The sequence below is a fragment of the Chlorocebus sabaeus genome, chromosome 10 (genome assembly GCF_047675955.1).
Source record: "Chlorocebus sabaeus isolate Y175 chromosome 10, mChlSab1.0.hap1, whole genome shotgun sequence".
Taxonomy (NCBI): domain Eukaryota; kingdom Metazoa; phylum Chordata; class Mammalia; order Primates; family Cercopithecidae; genus Chlorocebus; species Chlorocebus sabaeus.
Genome location: NC_132913.1, coordinates 54,944,425 through 54,957,995, shown reverse-complemented (window position 1 = coordinate 54,957,995; position 13,571 = coordinate 54,944,425). Strand labels below are relative to the sequence as shown.

General features: G+C 36.8%; 1 protein-coding gene across 6 annotated transcripts in view; it reads right to left on the bottom strand.

Moving 5' to 3' along the window:
• Positions 1 to 13,571, bottom strand: part of B3GALT1 (beta-1,3-galactosyltransferase 1) — a 554,365-nt gene that overhangs the window by 203,843 nt on the left and 336,951 nt on the right. The window lies entirely within an intron of this gene.

Here is a 13,571-nt window from a genome sequence, read left to right as displayed (position 1 = left end):
AAAAAAAAAAAAAAAAAATATTGGCAGTGGCCAAAGGTAGAACAAGTGTAAACACTTCTAAAACCAGTGAAGCGTCATAAGATGTGTTGACAATTTAGTCCTCAGTCAACCAGTGCTTATGATTTCTGATAATGTCCACAGCTTTCCCTTTCTGTGTTCATAATTTGATAGTTAAATATTTTATCTTGTCTGCATCACCCTGCTTCTCCAAAAAGCTATTAATGACTTTTTGGAGAAGAATTTAATATTGCCAAGAAATTTAAAAATTATCTTCCATTAGAGTAATTCTTGTTTCATAAAAGTATTGCTAGAAAAGATCTGTAAGAGCTGTAAAAATAAATCAAGTTGGGGAGCATTTGGTGGTCAATTCTGCAGGCATCCTTTTCTGAGCAATGGTGGATGGCTGAGTCCATTCAGAAGTCAGCACCCTTAGTCTTGCCTGCCTCAATAGGAGTTTTGCTTTAAAGATAACAAGAGGGTTGGATTATGGTGAAGATAAAGAAAGCTCTTGGCCTAGTACGTTCTATGGTGCTGTACTCAGAATAAATGGGAAATATATTGAAAAATATTCTGAAAGTGAAGTTTCAGACTTTCTCCAGTAAATATTCAGTTGCAATTAAGCACTTTAGGTCAACATGGCTCTGAGACTGAATGGTGCTAAGCTTAGATAACAAACTCAATATGGCAAATTCTGGAAAGAGGGCTCCTGTTTGGAAGTGCAAAAGAAAATCTATTAGGAATGTATTAGACAGAATAAAAGCTGGTAAAATACTTTTAAGATTAATTCAATAGGTGAGCTTGAAAAATGTTTCCTTTAGCTACTCTGTGTACGGGTTTTCAGGGCTTTTTACCAGAAAATTATGTCAGTCAAATCAATGGTGCTGCTCCTTTCAAGTCCTCCAGGAAGTCGTCCTTTCCCATTTTTTTCAAAGAGATAATAAGGTTTTTTGTTTGTTTCCTACCGGTAAGAACTTGCTTTCTCTCATCCAAAACACCTTAGTTAAACTCATTCATCTGTGTTCTTGCTTTAGACCCAACTCTGACTTTTGACCGTTTGCTCCAAAACTGGCCTTCCAATGAGTATCCACTTCGGCCAGCATTGAAATTAGTAATTATCATGATAAAATATAATCATTTCTAAAAATTCTCAATACCTCCTTAAAACTGTGAAAACTGAACTCTCATGGTTATTTTGTGCTCTTTAATCTTACTTTAGTTTTTAATTTTGGGTTGTATTTTGCTCCTCTTCTCTCTCTTTTCTGCACTGCTAATCCCACCCACGTTACAGACATTGACACTGTCTAAACATATGAAAGAGAGAGAGAGGTAAAGACAAGACAATTCAAAACAACATCTTCAGTTCTCTGGTTCACTTGGCAAAAAGAGCTATCCCCATAAGTAACTTGCATGGTAATAATCAGGAGTATTACTGCTCCCACAGACCAGTCTGCCTATGGTGTCTGAAGTTTGCCAACCTATAAAAATCTTACTGCCAGTTTACCCACACCTTACACATTTGTAAACAGATACTGTTCAGTTTAAACAAACTTCATAAAAGGGAAGATTTTGGGAAGAATGTGTTAATTCTAGGAGAGCTGGGTGTATGGGGAACTCTCCCATTTAGCACGACGACTATGGGAAAAGAGGTTATGGCATGTTTTGAATAATTTGGGAGTTTTGCTTTTTTCTTTTCCTCTCCTTTTCTATTATCAGTGGTCTGGGTCAGCATCCCAAATTCAAGTTTTCTATGATCACTTCAATTCTTCATAGACTACTTTGGTTTCACATGTTTTCTTTTCTTTCCCCTACCACTTAACACAAGAAGGTGACATCAGATCCCAAGTCATGCCAGTGCACCTCTCTGGCCAGCAATGCCAATGGAGGGATGGTGTAAATCACAGATGTGATGACTTTTGATCCAATTCCAATATGTATTATATGCCAGTTATAACACAATCAATTTCAGCATATACACAAAGAGATAGTATCCCCAAAATATTTGAATCATCAACAAAGAGTAAAAGAAGGCTCTGAATGTCTCATTATTAATGTAGGTAAACTCAAAGACAGATTTAACGTATACTAGTTTTATCTTTTCTTTGTAAAAGAATTTCATAGATGGTATATGCACAAAGCTTATCTTGCTTATATGAAGAATTATCTTCATAAAAGTTAACCTACTCCATTGTTATATGTTTTAAAAATTCTTATAAAGTAAGCTGCAGCTACAAGCAACTTTATAATTGGCAAGTTCTTTACATCCTTAAATATAACTATGGTGTTAGTTTTTTTTGTTGTTGAAATAATGCAGGATGAGTCCTCTGAAAGTATAAAAAATATACACTTTTATACATTTTATACATTAATAGGATTCATTCACTTATAAATTTCTATTTATTGTATGCCTAATATTATTAGCATAATATATATTAGCCAATGTTTTAAGTGCTGGGAATACAATAGGAGCACAAAATATGAAGCCCCTCTTCTTGCAAAGTTTACACTCCTGAAGAGGGAGACAGATATCAACCACCACCACCACCACAACTCAACAAGTAAATATGTAATACATGAGAAGACAAATAAAGTAGGTTATAGGCTATATTTAGCCCTTCTCCTCTCCTGAGTATAGAGTGATGAAGTGCCATTTCAGATCAGATCAGGACCTTTCCTAATAGGGTGGCATCTGAGCAGAGATTTGAATGGAGCTCTGAGGACAAGTTTGAGATGGTTTTTCTTCTGATAGGTTGTAGTCACACAGCACTAATCCAAGAAGGCAATCAGAAAATAAAATTATTTCAACTAATTAGTCCAATGAACATGGACAAAACAACTGGTTTTATAGTCCAACATTTTTACTTTTTATACTGGCTGGTTTTATGGCACACAAATACAAACTAAGATATAGCTTTAGGGTAACTATCTTCTAGGGCAAAATAAAATCCCTGACTGGAGCCCCCTGATGGTGAAAAATCTTTGGTGATTATCGCCCTTTTTTATTCTAGAATTTGAGTAGCAAGTGATAAACCCAGGGAATAGTTGGAAACTGTGATTGCTGTTGAGCTCTGGCTCTCCAAGTCTGCAGTGAGAGTAATCAGCCATCACACAACCAAAGGGATGACGGTGCTCACAGCTATCTGTCAACCAACAGAGATGGACTGAGTGATTTGAAACTTAGAAACAATCATTGTGCTATTTTATGGAGAACAGAACCTCTGGATAAAGAGTCAAAATAGAAGGAACAGATGTGTGAAGGAAACTAGGAGTTCCAATGAAGGATGCCTGATAGATATGTTGAGAAGGCACTTGGCTATACAAGTCTAAAGCTTAGAGAAAGTCAAGGATGGAGATAGAAGTTGAATATTCATAAGAGCACAGATGGCACTTAAATCTATGATTACTATGGAGAAAGAGTAGACAGGAATGAGTAGGGGTCCCAGCACTGAGCCCTCAAGCACTTCAACATTTGCAGGACTGACAAGAGAAGGAGCCAGCAGAGAAAACCAAGGCCAGTCCCATTACAGGGGAACCAGGAGACTGTAATGTCATGAACGGCAAGCCAAGAAAAGATAGCGCTTCAAGAAGAATGGAATGCCCAACTGTGTCAAACGCCACTGCAAAAATAAGCAGCAATTGTGTAATAAAAATAATAGCAGCTAACATGTGTTATACCTGTATTATCTGCAAAACATTGTTTTAAGAGTTCATACAGATTATCCCATTTAGTGTGTACAATACCCACATGGTAAATAATGTTCTAGTCACAATTTTACAGATGAGAAAACTGTGGAAGAAAATATTAATAACTTGCCCCTCGTCATGAAGTCTGACTAGTGGATTTAGGAAGATGGATAATGTTGATGGTCTTCAACAGAGCTGTTTCAGTAGAGCAGTGAAGCACCTGGAGTGACTGAAGTGGTGTGAAGGGAAAATGGGAAGTGAGAAAGTAGAGATATCAGGTATAGACATGCACAACATTACTATGCCTAGCACTTAGAATATTCCAAATAGATAGAGGTTATTAAAATAGTGCTGATAATTGTAATTATTATTTCTGATGACTGTCTTTCCTGCTGAACCATAAACACTTTAACAGTGTACTTTGTATTTCTTAATCTCTACATTTTAGCCCTTACCCAAATTTCTCAATTACTGATTACTAGGTTTAGGATTAGGAAGAGGTTAATGGAAGAGATTCATTTTGAGATGCTTTTATAGATAGATAGGGTTTGAACAGATACAAAGGTAAAGTATAATGTCCCAAGGATATTCAGAACATTGTTGAACTCAATATATAAAATTTTATGAAATGTTAAGTCAATAATTTATCCCAAATGTTCATTTATGAGATGATAGCTCTGTCTGTCTAGATTGAAGATCCAAAGCTCAAAAGCCTACAGAGACCAGGCTGCAATGGAAATTAGCACCATGAGTCAGTTTTAAGCTTTGAAATAAGAAGACTGGAGCATAATAAAGAAAAGATAGAAGTCAAGAATTTTCCTGTGAAATCTGCCTCATTTTTTAAAGTGCTGGCATCCAATTCAATGTTTTTAATAATACTATTCAGTGTAAAATGAACATGGCTATGGGATATACCTGGTCTGATAGCACTAGTTTATGACTTCTGGTCTGCACAATATCTACTCAGCTAATGCAGTGAGTTGATTCTGAGGGGGAAAAAAATCAAACTTACAGTAAAACAAGCGAATTAAAGACTTTTTGACATAGTTTATTAAAACTTTAGATAGCAAGGCAGCTGATAGTTTAAAAATAAAAGCCATATGAGAAAAAAATATATTTCAAGACCTTTCATGATAGTAGAAAAGAAAAAATATAGGTAATCTGTTATCATTAATACTTACAACAGATCTGTCTGAAAAACTGTGCGCTCTAAGGAAAACTCCATTGCATGGGGGTGGCTGTGAGGACTACTGTTAAGGTGAACGATGTGTTATACTGCTCACACTTTCCCAATTCTGAGGCAATAGTTGAGGTGACTGCCTTAGGCAGCATTCATAGAAGTGGGAGGATGCAAGATCAATTTTTTTCTAAGGGAAAAAAAGTATCTTCTATAGTCAGTAAATATTTTATAATTACTTGGCACATCTCACAACATACTGCTTAGATCAAAAGAATGTTATCTACAGAGATGTTATTTGGAACATTATATTATACAAAACTATTGCCTGTAGCAGTGCTGATAAATAATATTCGAATCCATCATTTAATCTTAAAATAATTTTCTTAGCATCTCAAATTACAATGTGTCCCAGATAATCTCAAAAGAAATGTTCTGTCATCCACTTTCACAAGTGACACCATTTCTCCTGGTGGGGTCTTTGGGATTTCACATCAAGGAAGTATGGAATTGAGGTGCTAACCATATGCAGGGGCCAGTTAATACTTCAATGATTTGGATGTCAACTTAATTATTTCTTTTGATCAACAATGGCAGCAGACTGCTTTGTTGTCTGGATCTGCAGAATGATACATCATTTACACATAGATAGACCAAAAGAAAAAAAAAAACTTGTGTATTGGTGCTTCATTACTTTATTTGCATGAGTATATGTTGGAAGGAAGCTGATTTGCCATAATATTGCCCATCTCTGTACCTCTGTCTATCTAAGTCTCCAATAATCACTAATATATAGTTTCTGGATTAAATTAAGATACATAGAATTTCAATATACTAAAAAATGTACTATGAATAACAGTTATGAAGGAGTTACCCAAAAGAATGGGCTTTCTTTCCTTAACATATTTCTGCTTGGACTGAAGAATCTTTACAGGTTTGTTACTGGATATTTAGAAAATAAATGATTTCTATAAGCTTCGACATTCAGATTAAGAATACAAGCTCATTACTAAAATGTGGATTAATTTGCAAATCATAGGCAAGCCAGGTATCAGACACCTAGTAGGGTACTGTGGAAATAGTCAAATTTGCAACACGACATTTCTTAGGCTGGATTTTATAAACAATGATCCATCATAGCTTACAATATGTAACTTTCTATATCTCAATGACCCATGATGGTTTGTAATGTGTAACTTTCTATCTTTATTTCTTCTGGAGACAATGTATGTCCCAGAAGGGGAGATTACAGGCATACTTTATATTTGAGGTCCTGTGGCTACTTCTTACCTCTAATCATTTTTGAGCATATGTACAACTTACATCTTAATTAGAACTTCAAACTTGTGAAAATATTAACTAAGAACACTCCTTGCTCTCACCATAGGCAGGCCAATGGAATTAGAAAATACAATCACAGAATGATAAGACAGAATCGTTAAACCAGGAAATTAAGGACCAGAAAAGTAATTTGCCCAAGTTTAGACAGCCAATCAATGGCAGGGGTGCAACTAGAATCCTAGATTGGTGCCCTTTTTACTGTATTAATGGACTATTAACATTTAAAGCTTGATATTCAAGAAAGACTTGAAAACCATTAATAAGATTCTGTTTAAATATTTTCTTATTTACCATGAATACAGCCTAACCCCCTCGTTTTAAATGAAGACACAAAAACACAATAGAATTACACAACTTAATAGATCCGGTGTTAATATCAATTTATTGCTCCAAAAAGTAAAAGTGTCAGTTCCTATATCACTAACATTTTGCATGTTCGGTAAAATGTCCTATTCTGAGCTCTAACAACCAGATCATTCCTCTGAGTCACTGGAGTATATGTTCTCTCTTTCAGTTCCCTCTCTCCGCCTTAAGAAGTTTCAAACACAAATCTCACTGCGTGGCACAGTGACACATGAAACACGGCAGACTGCTGACAACCGAAAGCCAAAGGGCATTAAAGCTTGCTTTAAACAAGATCGTTGAAAAATCAGTTTTAAGTTCATACAATGTCATATCATTAAACTGTGTTTTCATTTATGAAATATGACTGCTATGCCAATGCTATTTTGTTTTAGCAGTGCTATTGTATGGTGAAAATGTTTCAATATCATACAATAGCCTAAAGCACATTTTAGTTAAACTTCATTGAAATATTTATGATATTATGGATCTGTCAGCTTAATTTTCAAATGGATTTACTAAAATTCATTGGGTTGCTCTATCCATGAGCCCACTTCAATAGCAGATCTACAGGGCTAGAATTTTCAAATATGCCACTTACTGGTCTTATTCTGTATCCAAAGAAGTATAATATAGGGTCCTGTGTGTGACAAATACTTGCCAAAGGTTGACAAAGGAAGCAGCTTTGCTGATTCTGACTTCCTGCTTTGTTCACTATAGCCACTACTACTGATGTATTCTGTAATTTGTTTCTATTATTGGCCCAGCAACTATGGGGAGGGACTTCAGAGAGGTGAGGCAAGCAAACCAGGAATGAATCAATGGTGGAGGTATCCAAAAGAAAAGAAAAGAAAAGAAAAGAAAAGAAAAGAAAAGAAAAAGAGTGGAATCATGTCATTTGCAGCAACATGGATGATCATTATACTAACTGAAATAAGCCAGGCCCAAAAAGACAAATATTGCATGTTCTCACTTGTATGTGGAAGCTGAAAAAGTTGATCATATAAGACAGAGGGTGGAATGATAATAACCAAATACTAGAAAGGGTGTGTGGATGGAAGCGGGGATTAAGAGAGGTTGCTTAATGAGTACAAGCATACAGTTAGAAGGAATACATTCTAATGTTCAATAGCAGAGTAGGGTGACTACAGTTAACAACAATGTATCGTATATTTTAAAATAGCTAGAAAAGAGGACTTAAAACCTTCCCAGCACATACAAATGAGAAGTACTTGAGGGTGATGGATACTGAAAATACTCTGACTTGATCATGACATGTTCTATGCATGTAACAAAATATCACATGTGCCCCATAAACGTACAAATATTATGTATCAACAAAAAAATAGGTAGAGGCATCTGACTTCTCTGGGCCTTAGTATAATGGTGCTGGTGCTATGGTCATCAGAACATTGGTGACAGAAGAATCCCCATGATGTTTTAGTCTCCTAAAGAGTAGCAGAGTGATTTCAAGCCCTTCTATTTCACTTAAACACCATATATGTGCACCACAAAGTCAAAGTGAAAGCAACAGAAATCCGTCTTGATTCAGAATAACAGTTGGTGTCTAAGTTTGCTCCCCATACATATTCCTGCAGACATGGTGAGAGCTAAAATATCTAACAAACCGGAATAGAATGGGCACTAACTAATCAGGGTAGCTGGGAGCAGCCATAGGGGCATACTACTGAGTACCTACCTTCTATTTATTATTATTATTATACTTTAAGTTCTGTGATATATGTGCAGAACGTCCAGTTTTCTTACATAGGTATACACATGCCCTGTTGGTTTGCTGCACCCATCAACCCGTCACCTACATTAGGTATTTCTCCTAATGCTTTCCCTCCCATAGCCCCCTACCCACTGACAGGCCCCAGTATTTGATGTTCCCCTCCCTGTGTCCGTGTGTTCTCATTGTTCAACTCCCACTTATGAATGAGAACATGTGGTGTTTGGTTTTCTGTTCTTGTGATAGTTTGCTAAGAATGATGGTTTCCAGCTTCATCCATGTCCCTGCAAAAGACATGAACTCATCCTTTTTTATGGCTGCATAGTATTCCATGGTGTATATGTGCCACATTTTCTTTATCCAGTCTATCATTGATGGGCATTTGGGTTGGTTCTAAGCCTTTGCTATTGTGAACAGTGCACAATAAACATATGTGTGCATGTGTCTTTATAGTAGAATGATTTATGATCCTTTGGGTATACACCCAGTCATAGGATTGCTGGGTCAAATGGTATTTTTAGTTATAGATCCTTGAGGAATTGCCACTCTGTCTTCCACAATGGTTGAACTAATTTACACTCCTACCAACAGTGTAGAAGCATCTGAGTACCTACTTTCTTACAGAGCATGTCTTCAGCTTGGTGAAGAAAGGGTCTTCCGAATTTCCAGGTGGGGGTAAACCAATCCCCTTTATTTCACCATTATCAGAAGGTGCTCTGCTCCTGCCCTGCTACGCTCTCCTGCCAGGTAAGAGAAGAACCAGTGATGATTAAAGTTAATATTGCTTTGAGAGTCTTAATCTCCTCAGCTGCTGACAAAGTTGCTTTTACTCTACTCATTACTTAGTTCAGTTCAATTTCCTTTTTAATCTCTTTAGAAAAGGTGAGGTAGGTTTTTGTTGGGTTTGTCAAAGATCAGATGGTTGTAGATGTGTGGCATTACTTCTGAAGCCTCTGTTCTGTTCTATTGGTCTATATCTGTTTTGGTACCAGTACCATGTTGTTTTGGTTACTGTAGCCTTGTAGTATAGTTTGAAGTCAGGTAGCGTGATGCCTCCAGCTTTGTTCTTTTTGCTTAGGATTGTCTTGGCTATATGGACTCTTTTGGTTCCATATGAAATTCAAAGTAGTTTTTTCTAATTCTGTGAAGAAAGTCAATGGTAGCTTGATAGGGATAGCATTGAATCTATAAATTACTTTGGTCAGTATGGCCGTTTTCACAATATTGATTCTTTCTATCCATGAGCATGACATTTTTTCCATTTATTTGTGTCCTCTCTTATTTCCGTGAGCTGTGGCTTGTAGTTCTCCTTAAAGAGGTCCTTCACATCCCTTTTAAGTTTCTTAGGCATTTTATTCTCTTTGTAGCAATTGTGAATGGGAGTTCACTCATGATTTGGCTCTCTGTCTATTATTGGAGTATAGGAATGCTTGTGATTTTTGCACATTGATTTTGTATCCTGAGACTTTGCTGAAGTTGCTTATCAGCTTAAGGAGATTTTGGGCTGAGACAATGGGGTTTTTAAAATATAAAATCACATCATCTGCAAACAGAGACAATTTGACTTCCTTTCTTTCTATTTGAATACCTTTATTTCTTTCTCTTGCCTGATTGCCCTGGCCAGAACTTCCAATACTATTTTGAATAGGAGTCATGAGAGAGGGCATCCTTGTCTTATGCCAGTTTTCAAAGGGGATGCTTCTGGCTTTTGCCCATTCAGTATGATATTGACTGTGGGTTTGTCATGAATAGCTCTTATTTTTTGAGATACATTCCATCAATACCTAGTTTATTGAGAGTTTTTAGCATAAAGGGGGTGCTGAATTTTATCCAAGGCCTTTTCTGAGTCTATTGAGATAATCATGTGGTTTTTGTCATCGGTTCTGTTTATGTGATGGATTACATTGATCGATTTGCATATGTTGAACCAACCTTGCATCCCATGGATGAAGCCAATTCGATCGTGGTGGATAAGCTTTTTGATGTGCTGCTGGATTCAGTTTGCCAGTATTTTATACAGGATTTTTGCATCGATGTTCATCAGGGACATTGGCCTGAAATTTTCTTTTTTTGTTGTGTCTCTGCCAGGTTTTGGTATCAGGTTGATGCTGGCCTTATAAAATGAGTTAGGGAGGATTCCTTCTTTTTCTGTTGATTGAAATAGTTTCACAAGGAATGGTACCAGCTCCTCTTTGCACCTCTGGTAGAATTAGGCTGTGAATCCATCTGGATCTGGGCTTTTTTTGGTTGGTAGGCTATTAAGTACTGCCTCAATTTCAGAACTTGTTATTGGTCTATTCAGGGATTTGACTTTTTCCTGGTTTAGTCTTGGAAGGGTGTATATGTCCAGGAATCTATATATTTCTTCTAGATTTTCTAGTTTACTTGCATAGATGTGTTTATAGTATTCTCTCTTTCCTTCTTTATTAGTCTGGCTAGTGGTCTATCAATTTTATTGATGTTTTCAAAAAACCTGCTCCTGGATTCGTCAGTTTTTTGAAGGGTTTTTCATGTCTCTACCTCCTTCAGTTCTGATCTGATCTTAGTTATTTCTTGCCTTCTGCTAGCTTTTGAATTTGTTTTCTCTTGCTTCTCTAGTTCTTTTAATTGTGATGTTAGGGTGTTGATTTTAGATCTTTCCTGCTTTCTCCTGTGGGCATTTAGTGTTTATACATTTCCCTCTAAACACTGCTTTAGCTGTGTCCCAGAGATTCTGGTATGTTGTGTATTTGTTCTCACTGGTTTCAAAGAACTTATTTATTTCTGCCTTAATTTTGTTATTTACCCAGTAGTCATTCAGGAGCAGGTTGTTCAGTTTCCATGTAGTTGTGTGGTTTTGAGTGAGTTTCTTAATCCTGAGTTCAAATTTGATTGTACTGTGATCTGAGAGACTGTTTGTTACGATTTCCTTTCTTTTGCATTTGCTGAGGAGCGTTTTACTTGCAATTATGTGGTCAATTTTAGAATAATTGCGATGTGGTGCTTAGAAGAATGTATATTCTGTTGATTTGGGGTGGAGAGTTCTATAGATGTCTATTAGGTCCACTTGGTCCAGAGCTGAGTTCAAGTCCTGAATACCCTTATTAATTTTCTGTCTTGTTGATCTGCCTGATATTGACAGTGGGGCATTAAAGTCTCCCACTATTATTGTGATTATTGTGTGGGAGTCTAAGTCTCTTTGTAGGTCTCTAAGAACTTGCTTTATGAATCTGGGTGCTCCTGTATTGGGTGCATATATATTTAGGATAGTTAGCTGTTCTTGTTGCATTGATCCCTTTACCATTACGTAAATACCCTTCTTTGTCTTTCTTGATCTTTGTTGGTTTAAAGTCTGTTTTATGAGAGACTAGGATTGCAACTCCTCGGTTTTTTTGTTGTTTGTTTGTTTTTGCTTTCCATTTGCTTGGCAAATATTCCTCCATTCCTTTATTTTGAGCCTATATGTATCTTTGTATGTGAGATGGGTCTCCTGAATACAGCACACTGATGGGTCTTGACTCTTTATCCAAGTTGCCAGTCTGTGTCTTTTATTTGGGGCATTTAGCCCACTTACATTTAAGGTTAATATTGTTATGTGTGAATTTGATCCTGTCATTATGATGCTAGCTGGTTATTTTGCCTGTTAGTTCATGCAGTTTCTTCACAGTGTCAATGGTCTTTACAATTTGGTGTGTTTTTGCAGTGGCTGGTACTGATTTTTCCTTTCCACATTTAGTGCTTCCTTCAGGAGCTCTTGTAAGGCAGGCCTGGTGGTGACAAAATTTCTCATCATTTGCTTGTCTGTAAAGGATTTTATTTCTCCTCCGTTTATGAAGCTTAGTTTGGCTGGATATGAAATTCTGGGTTGAAAATTCTTTTCTTCAAGAATGTTGAATATTGGTCCCCACTCTCTTCTGGCTTGCAGTGTTTCTGCAGAGAGATCTGCTATTAGTCTGATGGGCTTCCCTTTGTGGGTAACTCGACCTTTCTCTCTGGCTGCCCTTAACATTTTTTCCTTCATTTCAACCTCAGTGAATCTGACAATTACGTGTCTTGGGGTTGCTCTTCTCAAGGCTTATCTTTGTGGTGTTCTCTGTATTTTCTGAATTTGAATGTTGGCCTGTCTTGCTAGGTTGGGGAAGTTCTCCTGGATAATATCCTGAACACTGTTTTCCAACTTGGTTCCATTCTCTCCATCACTTTCAAACAATGGGGAAAGGATTCCCTATTTAATAAATGGTGTTGGGAAAACTGGCTAGCCATATGCAGAAAACTGAAACTGGACCCCTTCCTTACACCTTATACAAAAATTAACTCAAGATGGATTAAAGACTTAAATATAAGCCCTAAAACCATAAAACCCCTAGAAGAAAACCTAGGCAATACCATTCAGGACATAGGCATGGGCAAAGAATTCATGACTAAAACACCAAAAGCAATGGCAACAAAAGCCAAAATTGACAAATGGGATCTAATTAAAGTAGAGAGCTTCTGCACAGCAAAAGAAACTATCGTCAGAGTGAACAGGCAACCTACAGATCAGGAGAAAATTTTTGCAATCTATCCATCTGACAAAGAGCTAATGTCCAGAATCTACAAGGAACTTAAACAAATTTACAAGAAAAAAACAAATGAATCCTTCAAAAAGTGGGTGAAGGATATAAACAGACACTTCTCAGAAGAAGATATTTATGCAGCCAACAAACATATGAAAAAAAATAAAAACTCATCCTCACTGGTTGTTAGATAAATGCAAATCAAAACCACAATGAGATACCGTCTCATGCCAGTTAGAATGGCAATCATGAAAAAGTCAGGAAACAACAGATGCTGGAGAGGATGTTGAGAAATAGGAACGCTTTTACAATGTTGATGGGAGTGTAAATTAGTGCATCAGTTGAAGAAGACAGTGTGGCGATTCCTCAAGGATCTAGAACTAGAAATACAGTTTGACTCAGCAATCCCATTACTGGGTATACACCTAAGGATTATAAATCATTCTACTATAAAGGCACATGCACAAGTATGTTTATTGTAGCATTATTCACAATAGCAAAGACTTGGAACCAACCCAAATGCCCATCAATGATAGACTGGATAAAGAAAATGTGGTTCCTATATACCATGGAATACTATGAAGCCATAAAAAAGGATGAGTCCATGTCCTTTGCAAGGACATGGATCAAGTTGGAAACCATCATTCTCAGCAAATTAACACAGGAAGAGAAAATCAAACACCACATGTTCTCACTGATAAGTGGGAGATGAACAATGAGAACACATGGATACAGGGAGGGGAACATCACACACTAGGGCCTG